This window comes from Protopterus annectens, chromosome 16.part0 (assembly GCF_019279795.1).
Source record: "Protopterus annectens isolate FY-2018-M chromosome 16.part0, PAN1.0, whole genome shotgun sequence".
Lineage (NCBI taxonomy): Eukaryota > Metazoa > Chordata > Ceratodontiformes > Protopteridae > Protopterus > Protopterus annectens.
In genome coordinates this window covers 42,921,559-42,934,538 of record NC_056750.1, presented here as the reverse complement: position 1 = coordinate 42,934,538, position 12,980 = coordinate 42,921,559, and the positions used below count along the sequence as shown (strand labels likewise).

Below are 12,980 nucleotides of genomic sequence, written 5' to 3'. Positions count from 1 at the left end.
CACAGATAAAAAATATTAAAGTTATGTATTCACCATAATGACAGATCAATGTTGTCTGCCTCTGTTCTTTCTCAACGGATGGGTTACTGAATTGGTCTAGGATCCGAGTTCAGACAGTTTCAGTCTATGAATCCAGGATTCAGGCTCCTTCCTTAACCTATAATCCCCTGTAGCTGGCAAAATACCTCAGAGTGAGTTTGCCCATACCTTCTAATAAAGCCTTTACATTATCATCATACGAAGGACATATTACAAATAAAGCATTAACTCTTGACCCAGGGCTTGAACAGTGCATGGCCAAGTGACTGCAGCTATTGGTGCAGTCATTCTAGAAACAAGGAAAAAGACAGATGGAAGGGGGGACTTGGGAGACAGGTTGAGGAAGGAGAAAAGCAGACAACATGGATCCATCATTATGGTGAGTACGTAACTTTTGTATCTGATGTTGTGTCTTCCATCCATTCCTTAAACGATAGGAAAGAGTCCCCAGCTACCATAAATCTTGGGAGGTCTCATGGAAGGATATTCTGGAGGCATATGAACAAAAAAGAAACTGCAGACCTGGATTGTAAATCCAGGTTGTACTGAGATATGAAATTATGGACATTAGAGACCAAGCAGCACAAATGCTGTCAGTCAGGATCTTGGAGAAAAAAGCAGTGAAGGTAGCAGAATGAGCCTTAGGATGTCCAGGCAAGGATAATCTCTTCTTCTTGTAGACATGGGAAATACATTCAGATAGCCAGGGAGAAAAAGTTACAACAGACATTCCTTTACCCAATTTTGCTGCTGAGGAAACTTAAACAAACAACTGGTTGGTCTTTTCAATATTCTTAGTAGGGTGCAAGTAAAACCTGAGTTGATGTATGTTCAGAATGTGTAGCATGTACTCTCCTTTACTGGCAACATTAGGAAGGAAAACAGGGAGACTGACAGATTAGCTGATGATTCAGAAGCCAACTTAAGAGAGAAAAAATGAATGAGCTTTCAATGCAACTCTAGCCTTGTGAAAAAACAAGTAAGGAATTTTACAAGAAAGAGCGCGGAGCACCAACACCCTTCTTGCAGAAAAAACTGCTACCAAAAACAACTTTTTCTAGGAAAGATATTTCAAATCAACTGTGTCTGCAGGTTAAAAAAGGGGTCTCATTAAATCTTGCAGAAGAATGGTAATATCCCAAGAAGGAATAGCATCTCTAATGAAGGTCTCAGTATAAACGTGCCCCACAAGAAGGCCTGAGATAATTTAATTTAAGCAATAAGTGACTGAAGTTTTCCAGTCTGAAAACTGTAAATAGCAGCCAACTTAACTTTGATGGTAATGTAACTAGACCTGCTGTGAAATAAAGAAGCCAGAAACTCAAAGATACCTGGAAGAGGAGCTAAAAAGGGAATCCAAATTCCTACTTGTAGCCCAGCTAGAAAATCTTTTCCATTTGCTTTCCTAAATCTTCCTTGTTGAAGGTTTCTGTGACGAAGTCAAAATGTGTACAAGCTGGAATGACAGTCTGGACTGTCTATCTTTGGAACTGGAGAAACCATGCAGTCAACTTGAGGACTTCCTTCTACAGGCACACCAACCAGGTGGCCAGATGGATGACTCACTCCCCCCTGCCCCAGCCATTCAGGTCCCATTTTTGTGCCCCTCCAGTTGCTGCAGTTCATACCCTGCCTGCATGGGGCACTACAGCTCTCAGGTTTTAGTTATTTTTCTTTTCTTTTAAGCTTTAGCAAACTGTTTGCTACAGTTTAGACCACACATGGAGTGCTATACCCTTTGGGGGGGCTTAAGGATCAACAAGGAGACTGGAGCTATAAAAAATGAAAACGGTCTTGCAAAACCTTCCCGTATGTTTACAAAGTGTAACCCAAGCTACAGCTCATTTATGGTGCTAACTCTTCTCATCTTTACTCAACAGTTGTGAATGACTAGTTAGTATGCTGGGGAGCTAACAGCCAAACATCAGAAGGGGAGCTTTTAAAAATATGTGTTAATACCATTCTGACATATTGTTTTTCCAGGTCAGGCAATTCTTCTCTTAAAGAAAAAGAAAGAAAATAAAAGAATGGCAGACAGCATTTAAAGCATTTTATCACCTTCTGCCTTTACTGACACAAGAAGCATTCCTACATCCTCCCACTACTCAATGTCACATGCTTATCCATAAAGTATAAATTGCATGTTGCTCTTATCAGGTACTGTAGAGCAACATCAGCCATTTGTGAACACCAAGAAAGCCAATGCATATTCCTGATCCTTGGTTTTTAACATGCATTCATGACACATGTTGCTATTTGCATACTACATATACTTATCTTCCTACAAATGGCAGCATTGCAACCTAGACTGTGTATGACAGGCAGCATTCCTCCAGAATTAATCAACACCCCGTATCCAATAAATGATCGTCACAGTGAAGTGTACAGTCCTCCCCTTACCCACAAGGCCTTGAAAACAAATCACGCCAATGTATCTGCCCATTTGGATGGAGGTAACATACCATTATGTAGCACTGCTACAGTCATACCTCTCCATAAAGGGGGAGTAACTACAGATCATGGGAATTATCGCCTCATTAGCCTGACGAGTCTAATATGTAAGGCTATGGAGCAGTACCTTCTATTAAAGACTCCTGCATGGAGTTAAAGTGTCTCCTCTTGCACAAGTGCTTTTGACAAACCTCCCCAGTCAGACAGTCTGGGCAGGACTCCAAAGCCAGTGGGGAGTCCTCAATGCAGGTCTGTCTGTCCTCATGTGATAGAATGTGGAGGGCAAAGGACCAAAAGAGCTCCACTGAGGCAGGGGAACAGGGTCTATATTGAATCAGCGAACGCTGATTCATCGACCCTAGTTAACCGAACGCTAACAAACCTGAACACTTGGAACAGTTACTTTTTTCCCCCAGAGGGGAAAAAAAAAACTTAAAACAGTATTTAATGTGGAGGGCTTCGCCCCCCCCCCACACTTAAATATACCATCTCCGAGATCGCACCACAGTGGAGGGAATGGCAAACTTCCGAAACTGGCCCAGCGATTTTTTTCCCTGGGGAAAAAAAAAAATCGCTGTTCCGGGTGTTCAGGATTGTCAGCTTTTGCTCAAATAGGGTCGATGAATCCACATTCGCTTTTTTAAGCATTCGCTGATTCAATATAGACCCAGGGAGCATCGGGGTAGGGAAGGGAAATCTGGTCCATAGACTAAGGGATCACCCTCTCAAAGGCAGAAGTTGAAACAGGTCCTGAGGCTTCCCAGCAGGATCTAATGACCCTATCAAGGATTGGTCCTGAAGGTCTGTTCAACTAGGCTGTCAAGCAGATACCAGTGTCGATCTGTCCAAAGCGAAAGCTCTAAGGGGAAAGGATGGCTTCAAAAGCTTCAGAATCGAACACAACCCCATAGTGCTGACATCAACACTCAGGCTCTAAGATCCATTTGGGTCCAAGTCACTTGCAGCCGACTGGATCAGATACAGAGTCAAACAAGACCAAGTCTTTGGATTTGATATAGACAAACTCAAGGAAGTGCCCAGATCCAAAACCCCGAGACCAATGGTCATACTGGGGAAGGTGTAAATTATCTGATGAGGGGATGGACCATAACCTACGACTTGTGACAAAGGGTCAGAGCCAACGGGATCCATTTCCTGAGGAACTTCCTCATCATTCTATCAATGCCCTCTCTGGAAAGGCTCCTGGGGGACTGCATAGATCCGAGGGACAAAGTAGTTAAAGGGGATCTGGATGACCTGTGAAAGGGTCTTTCATGGAGAAAAGGAGATCACTGCCTAGGAGACACTGGCTCCAGAGAGAAGCTTGGTTCCGGTGAGGAGGAGTACTGGATCTGATGGTGCCAGGCTCCAATGTGGGAACAGGATCTGAGGTTCTCGGAATCTTTTGGGGCCAGCCCCAAAGAACTTGAAAGGTCTGGTAACCATTTCTTAGGATTTTTGTATTTTTCTTTATCCTTGTCCCTCGGTTTATCTGTATACTTCTCACCCTTAGATTTTTCAAGAGACTTCTTTGCTGAAGGGGAGGAATGCACAGTGTATGAGGGAGACTTCTCCCACTGTGTCAGGAAGAAGTCCCTTAAGCACGTTTGTTCCATCCCTCAATTAAAGCACCAGAACCAAAAGAAGTACAAATGGAATACTGCTCATCCAAACGAGAAGCTTCCAAGCAGCAGACACACTTACTATGTGCATCTGAGTTAGGAATTTTGAGGCCAGAAGCCACACACTTTCTCAAACTGCAAGTTTTTTCCATCACAGTACCAAAACAGAAAATCCCTAGCCACAAGATACAACAGTTAAACAACTAACACAATTATGTCAAACAGATAAAAGGGAAAACTCACACTAAACCAGCAAATAAATTTGAACAAACCTAAGGGATAAGAAAAGAGGTATCAAAAAAAGCTGAAGAAAGATATATATTTTTTCAATAGTTATTAAGCGAATGGGGAGGAAGGTAACTAAGTAACAGTGGAAAAATATAGTTAGCAAATAACTTTCAAAGTAGCAAAGAGAAACACTTAGCTGTCACCCAAGCCTAAGCACAAGAGATCACATCCAGTGCAAACAAGAGGCAAATGAGATCTGAGGTATTTTGCCAGCTACAGGGGATTATGGGTAAGGGAGAACGAGAGCCTTGGATCCAAAGTATGAGAGTGTGCGAAGTCGGAACTGATAACCAATCTGTTGAGGAACTATTAAACAGACATCAGATGCAAAGATTTATTTGCAGTAAATGTCTAAGATGTAAAAGCTGCGATCACAAAAACAACACTTCCATGAAACTTCACATGACTACCTTTAGCAAATCTAGCAACCAGTGTTAAGTAACTCCCCCCCCCCCCAAGTACAATAAACTCTGACTTTTGCCTTAGAGGCAATTTGCATAGGTACTTGTGGCAACTGGTTACTTAGTGACTCATCTACTGTGAAAGGTTCTGGCTACAGACTGTCCTGCCTTTGTGATTTGTGACAAGAAAAACTAACATACTCTCAGGCACAATGACAAAGCATTTCACAAAGTTATGCAGAGCAAAGTTACAAAGCTATACTTACCACTGTCTACAAGCTGTAATGATGGACAACCAGATTTATGTAAAATTAGGACAAAACCTATGAACTCTAGGAGCACTTACCATATCAAAGGAAGTCTGAGAGGCCCCTTAGCAGTGTGTGTAACATTTAGGCTCATCCTTCTGACCTTTGTCATGGCTTTTCTAAATCTCCCCTCTAAGGGCATACATGTCCCCTTGAATCTTCATACAGAATTCTTACTCTGGTGTTAAGGGGGGCTATGCTGCAACATCCTCTGGTTTTGATTCCACACAAAGGCTAATACTGCCTGCAAAAAGAACACTAGCTCGCAAGGCTACACTATTTTGTACTTGGAAATCTACTTATAAGCACTCCTGCTACCATGAAGTAACAGCAGGGACCTCTAAAATACAGAGTACCAATGGTCAGAATAGTGTGCCAACATAATGTGCCCCTTCAAAGATAAAGTGATATGGCAAAGTACACACATATATATTACTACCTCTCAATTGTACAGATTTTCGTAGAATGTCCAGATTTTTGCATCATATATTTGGTCCATTTTTCATAAAATTGTGATTTTCTGACAAATCACTGAAGACTGAAGTCAGAAGATAATGACAAACAGTTGAGTTTCAGAATTTATACCCTTTAGAAAATTCATGCTAATGTAAAACATGTTATTCTATCAACTTCTAAGTTTGTAAGAGCAATATTTAAGAATTATCCTTTTTTTGGAGGGGGCCTTTATCCCCCCTTATTTATGGCTATATCCAGATTTCTTGCTCTAAGAGACTGAGAGGTATGGTGGTGGTGGGGGGGGGGGGGACTAAGACTGTGAAAAACAATATAGATCTCGGGAGAAAATGCCCTGCAATACGTCTCTGCCAAAAATATTCCTTTCCTGATGAGCAGGTGTATGCTACAGGGCTTAGTAAGGGTATGCTTTGAGTCAATGTGGCAGTGGCACAAATGTCTGGCACAGACACATTTTCAAAATGATCACATGTGACAGCCAATCCCTGATGGAACATCCTTTCAGTGCACTGACTAACAGCCTATTAGACCTTTGATATCATATGGCAGTGCAGACAGTCTGGACAATATCTGCATAGTAATAACCAAAGTCTCCACTATAGAAGAAAAGAAAATAGCCATTTTCCTATAACAGCAGACCATACTGAAGCACAGATGTAACCAACAGTTTTTATTGGATGGTAAGAAAGAAGAAAAAGCATCGCCACCTATTTTCAGCACTGACTGAAAGACATCTTAAAATATACTTCAGGAAGAAAGGATTCACCTTATCAGAAAGCTAATGCTTGTCAAAAACAGGTTAAAACTCTTTAAAGATAAAAAACTGATGCAGTGATATCTACTAAGTGGCTGTCATGACCACTGACTACTGCAACTTCTAGGGCACAGTCTTGAGATCTCCTTAACCTGCTGGCTAAAAGGACAGATGGAGCAGCATGCGGGTGATGATGGGAGCTTAAACGGCATGCACTGGGCAAGAGCCTTGCCCTTTACTGCATTGCAATATGCCAAAAAAGGACAGACATGTATCATGACAGTGGAATAAGTGAGGTCTACCCTAAAAGATGCCCACACCAGACCAAACAAGCTTAAAAACTCAGACTGAGGAGATAGGGGAAGTTTCTCAACTTAAATACATAATCTCTTCCAACTGACCTTAAAAATGTTCTAAAAGTAAAACTTTCTAAGCACCTATAAGACATCCAAGATATCAGTTGGGAAATTTGGAAATTGCACAAATGGAGTATCTTAAGCAGAGGCTTTGCCACTGATAAGAAAGAGAAGCTGTGACCCAGTAGTCTTTTGTAAGTTGGGGCAAAAACCCACCAATATCAGCAACTCCTTCCACAAAAAGCTGCTTTCCAGTTTTAAAATGCCATCATAAGTTATGCATCTATTATTATACAAGACATTCTTTAAAATAAATGTCCAGGCTGTGTGTGACATGCAAGCACCTTAAGTCTTGCATATGTTAAAATGCTTCCGCAGCCATAAACTACAATTAAGAGACTGCCCCTATCCTTTTGCATTAAGCCCATGAAAACTGCCTGGTACTCAAGTTGATTCTTTTAAATTTTACACCAAATGTGGTGTAATTAGTATTTTCAAACATGGAGAAGAAAAAACTGCAAACTATAAAGTGCTTTGCACGTCTGGCAGAAGCATGGCATTTACACAGCAGCACGTGATTTTGTTTCACACAAGCTGGTTTCCAGACAGTCTAGCATTGCCTACTTCATAGAAATAATTGCTGGTGCAACACAAGTAAATCTGAGCTGCAGACAGCCCTGTAACTTTGCAATAGAGAAGAGAGGTTTATGAGCTAAGACAATGGCAGCAGATTCTAATGAATTCACAAGTGATGTAGTAGTGCCACAGTGTAATTAACACTAAAAATATATAAATAAATAAATAACGCAGCAGCTAATAATGAGTAAAGCTTGTAATCAACTTGAAATGTAAATCACAGTATAAGGAAGTCTGTATCTGAAAATAACTGAGCTTACTGGGATTGGTTTGATGAAAGGAGAAGTCCACTGGGATTGTACTTTCTTTTTTTTTTACTCAAAATTACCAGTACTTGTGCAACATAATGAGAAAGGAAAGTGTGAAAAGGAGGAAATGGTTAAGTGCTTTTTATAAGACATTTTGACAGAGAATCTATACTGTTTGGAAATGGATCCTAACAGCATAGGTCTGTCCCCCCCCACTATCTTGGCATTTCCTAGTGCCAATGTGGAAGATACGGACTTATGCCAAATAAGGGAAAGCTTGGATAATAGGTCTGTAGCTTCCTGCCAAGCACAACATAAAGGTGTTTAGTTTTAAATGGTCAGTGGCTAAAGCCTGATGCATAACAAAGTGTTTGCTCAGAAGCTTTTACAGTTTTAGAATGTCTCTAGTTCCTATGTTCAAGGAGACAAAGATACTTAGTCTCCCACGTATAGGCTCATAGGTAAGTACTAGGCTATCTGCCCATGGGCATTTATAAGCCTAGCCACAGAGTGATGGCTTTCGCCTCCCCATTAGATTAGTAACCTGGGCCTCTGTCAACAGGGCTCCTGAAGTGATCCCAGGGTAGAACTTACGATTACCCATCCACTCATCAAGATTTCTCTTGAAGAGGGTCAGAGAGGAGCTCTGTCGAATATGGATTGGGATTCTATTCCAGAGTGAGGGGAGTCACTTGGACAGGAATCTATCCCTCCAGTATGTCCTGTTTATTGTTGTACATAGGTTCAAGTCGCTAGAACGAGTGGTTCTGAGGGATCTGTTTTATTTTGAGGTGAAGCATGTCCATTAGTTCAAGGTTTGACATGGCCCTATAGGTCAGGCATAGGTCACCTCTGAGCAGACGGTAAGCGACTGAGAAGAGCTGGAGCTTTTTTAGTTGTGCTTCATAGGGTAATTGTTTAAGGCCCTTAATCCTCTTAGTGAGGTACTTCTGTGGTCTTTCTAGTTGTTGCAGGTGTTTAGTGAGGTACATCCCAAATGGGGCATTGTACTCTATTATGGGCCTAATGAGTGAGGAGTAAAGGGGCACAATCACCTCCTTGGATCTGGATGAGAAACCCTTTGTGATCAGGTGTGCCACTTAGAAGGATTTCCTGACCGTTTAGGCTATGTGGTTATCAAAGGAGAGCATGCTATCTACTTGGGTACCCAGGTCCCTAATTACTTCTTCTGTACTTAGTGGATTCCCATCTATGTGGTAGTTTGTAGGTACTTTGTTTTTCCCAAATGGGATTACTATGCATTTTTTGGCATTTAGCTTGAGGCTGTGACTTTGACAACAGGTGTTTGTCTCTGTGAGACCCTTTTGCAGGATGTCTGTGTCGGCTGGAAAGTCAATTATTACACCCAATTTACAGTCATCTGCGAACTTGGTTAGCCACAGTCCCTCCGCCTTTGCCTGTACTTCGAAGAAATATATACCGAACAGGAGGGGTCCCAGGACTGAGCCCTGTGAGACTCCACTTGTGACTGGTTAAGAGTCAGACATGGCACCTGCCACTCTTACCATATGGGTTCTGTCTGAGAGCCAATTGGCAACCCATCTCGTGACATAGGGGTTGATATTTAAGCTGGTGAGTTTGTCTATGATTCCTGAGTGTGGGATGGTGTTGAACACCTTAGCGAGGTCCAGATATGCTGTGTGGACCACCTTCCCTTCATCTATGGCCTTGGTGACTGTTTCGAAGAAGTCGACCAAGTTCAGGAGACAAGATCTGCCTTTAACAAAGCTGAACTGGGTGGGGTCCAGTGTCTGGAGGTTCCCAATGTCCCTGTTAATGAGCTCCATGATAATGCGTTCCATGGCTTTGCAGACCAAGCTAGTCAAGCTTATAGGGCGATAGTTCCCAGGGTCAGTTGTGGCACCACCTTTGTGGAGTGGTATGACTGTTGCTGTGCACCATTCTTTGGGTACATAGCCTGTAGAGAGGCTGAATTTGAGTAGTGATTTGAGATGGGGGGTTAGTTCATTTTGAAGCTCATGTAAGACACAACCTGGCATAGCATCTGGTCCTATTGATGCTGTGTTTTTGGCCTTTGCATGAGCTGTCTTTACTTGTGTGTCTGAGATATCAGGAGCTCCACATTCTTCTGGGATGGGTGCTAGCCCCTTTGGTGGAGAGGGGGGGGGGGTGAAGTTTGCACTGAACTTGTCAGCCAGGATGTTGGCAATGTCGGTTGGTTCAGTGCATTTATGGCCATTATGCACTAGCTTGGAGCATATCTGAGAGTTTGCCCCTAGACACTTGACATAGTTAAAGAAGGCCTTGTGGTTATCCTTAGAGTCATTGGCTATTTTTCTTTCGAAGTTGGCCTTGGATGATTTAATGAAGGAGCGCAGTTTTTTACTGATGTTAATCAGAGATGCCTTCTTATTTTGGGATTTTGTTCCATCTTGCAAGAGTTTCCTCCTACTGTTGTAAAGTTTATTTATGGCCGGGGTCCACCAGACTGGCTTCCTCTTTTTTGAGGAGTTGGTCTTGGTTTTACTTGGGATGGCTTGGTCCATGCATTCTTGAAGGTGTTCATCGAATGCACTTGTAAAGGATTCTGCCGATGGGTCATCATTTTCCATTTGATTGGGAGCTTTGAAACTTCCCACCTCGGTCTTGAGGAGTGTGAAGTTGGTTTTAGAGAAGTTTTTTACCTTGATTTCCTTGACTTGGGGGGGGGGGGGCGGTCGGGATGTGGATGTCCAGTGTGATTAGTTTGTGATATGATCTTACCAATGACGAGTTTACCTTAGGTGTGGAACATAGGTTCCCCATGTTGGTGATGACCAGGTCCAGTATGTTGTCACCTCCTGTTCAAGGGCGTTTGAGTTTATAAACTCAAGGAAGCATTGGGCTAGGGTGTTTGAGCTTGAGTAGTTTTCCCAGTCAATGTTTGGATAGTTGAAGTCACCCAGTAGCATGGTGTTGGGTAGAATCTTCATACTTTCTAATGTTCTCAGGAATGCTGTGTGAGGGTCCTGAGACAAGGTAGGAGATCTGTAGCAAGCTATAAATTGAACAGTCAATTTACCCGCTGTCAATTGCACTTGGATGGTCTCAGATTCCACGTGCTGTGCTACTAACCTGGAGGTGTGGGTGTTCTTGATGAATATGGACACACCCACTCCTTTTGTGTTCCGGTCCTGGTTTTGGGACCTAAAGATATGGTAGGAGTTATAGCCTGGTAGTGCTGGGGTGCTCTCTGGAGCCTTGAACCAGGTTTCTGTTTAGCACATACGTCGATTTCTTCCATACTAAGGAGAGCCTTGAGTGCATGCATTTTGAGGTTTAGACTTCTGGTGTTGAGCAGCATTACCCTCAGTTTTTGTTTATTATTGTTGTTTATAGAGGCGGGTTTGTCTTTTGAGCCTTGCCTAAAAAAGGCAGTATTGGGGCGGCAAGAGTCTTGGCCAGTATTCGAAAGCCCAGGGTCGACAGGTGCAAGCCGTCTCTGGCAAAGCAACGTGGCATGTCAAGCATGTCGTCCCAGGCTGACAAGTTCTGGATCCCCTTTGAATGACACCAGTAGTTTAACCAATTGTTGAAACTGATCATTTTTTCTTCGTATGCTGGCATCATTTTGGGTGAGGGCAGGATGCTACTCAGAGTCAGAGTCATACCAGCCTGTGCTACATGGTCAGAGAGCTCCTCCATGTCTCTTTTCATGTAGTCCAGGGAGGTACGTCTCAGGTCATTTACGCCAACATGTACAATGACAGAGTCATATTTGTACTTGTTGTGGAGTGACCTGAGTGCATGTGTTATGTGGCGGATTCTGGCACCCAACAGGCAGCTTAAGGTCTTCTTGTTCAGTCTAGTGAGTGGGACGTCTGTGTGCCTGATGATAGAATCACCGATTACTAGTGTGTTAGGTGTGTTATTTAGCCTTAGGGGCTGTTTTTGCTTGGCACACTGACGTTGTGACGTATGTGTTACCTGGTTTCTGTTGTGGGGTGGGGGTTGCTTGGGTGTATGCTTAGGAGGTCTCTGTTGTTTAGGCAGGTTCTTATTTAGAGCCTCCGAGTATGTTTTTGTGTGCTTCTGAGAGTTGTTTTCTGGTGCAGCTATGGCTGGTCTATGTGAGTCTGGTAACGTGGTGCTAGTGTTGCCCTTCTCCTTGTGACTGGTTGATCCAGTCGTGAGTTGAGAGAGCTTAGCCTCCAGTTTGGCTGTGTAGCTGCATCTCTCACATATGTTTGTTTTGGTTGGGAGTAGGAGGGGGTTGTCTGTGTACATGAGGCAACTGTAACATTGCCTCAGGATGCCCAGATTCACCAGATGGACCTGAGAGCACACCTGAAGCTGTCCCTTGAACATGCCTGAATAGATGATTGGGACTGTATTGCTGATTGGATGAGTAAAGAGCCTTATACTTCCTGAGTATAGGACTGAAGTGCAAGCTGTAAGCTAGTGCTAGTTTTAGTGAGTTTTAGTAAGTGCCGGTCTTAAATTGCCTTATTTCTAGTGCTGGGTTGAAGTGTTTCAAGTTTCAAGGGAAAAACTGATGTGCAGACTTCGTGGAGCCTGGAATAGTTTAACCGCAGCTAAACAGCACTGCACAGTGCACAAAACCGCGCTAAGCGGTTTTTATACCAGGGTGATCAAAATAGATAGAAATTAGCCCAAAATGGCCAATGAGCTACAAGTTGCTGGGCTGGGACCACTCCTACAGTGACAGATAAGATGCTCAGAGTTCCCTTTCTCACAGTGAACAAGGAAGCCACCTAATTATCCAAGTATGATATGGGCAACACAGGAACCTTTACCACAGTCCTGTATTCGGCAAAGCCTGAAAACTGGACTAGACTAGTTCAGAAGGGCGGGAAAACAAGGAATTTTTTTGTGTTTTTTTTTTTTTTTTTTTCAGAAACAGAAATGCAGAGCTTAAATTACTTTAAATACACAGAGGAGGCTAGCGCACTTGAGTTTGTAGCCTGTGACTGTGTTACAGGTAACTTAAATGCAAAAATGACAAACAGCAACTTCTTTCAAGTGCAACAAAGAAATAAGTACAGTAAGCAATGCAAATATCACTAGGAAACCACAGAAGCGCTGAAAAGCCGCGTTTTAGGCGGAATTAGCGTTTCAGGGAAACACCAAGCAAAAACAATACTTAATCAAGTCCAAAGTCTCTCTTTTGTCTCTTGGCCGCTTGTAGGACTCTTCAGGGCACCACAAGGAGCTTGCTGAGCTGTATACAAGCGCAAAACTGCACTAAGCGGTTTTTATACCAGGGAGATCAAAAAGGATAGAAATTAGCCCAAAATGGCCAATGAGCTACAAGTTGCTGGGCTGGGACCACTCCTACAGGGACAGATAGGCTGCTCAGAGTTCCCTCTCTCACAGTAAACAAGGAAGCCACTTAACTATCCAAGTATGATATGGGCAACA

At 42.8% G+C, this 12,980-nt stretch overlaps 1 protein-coding gene across 1 annotated transcript in view; it reads right to left on the bottom strand.

Moving 5' to 3' along the window:
- Positions 1 to 12,980, bottom strand: part of UCK1 (uridine-cytidine kinase 1) — a 1,125,034-nt gene that overhangs the window by 68,485 nt on the left and 1,043,569 nt on the right. The window lies entirely within an intron of this gene.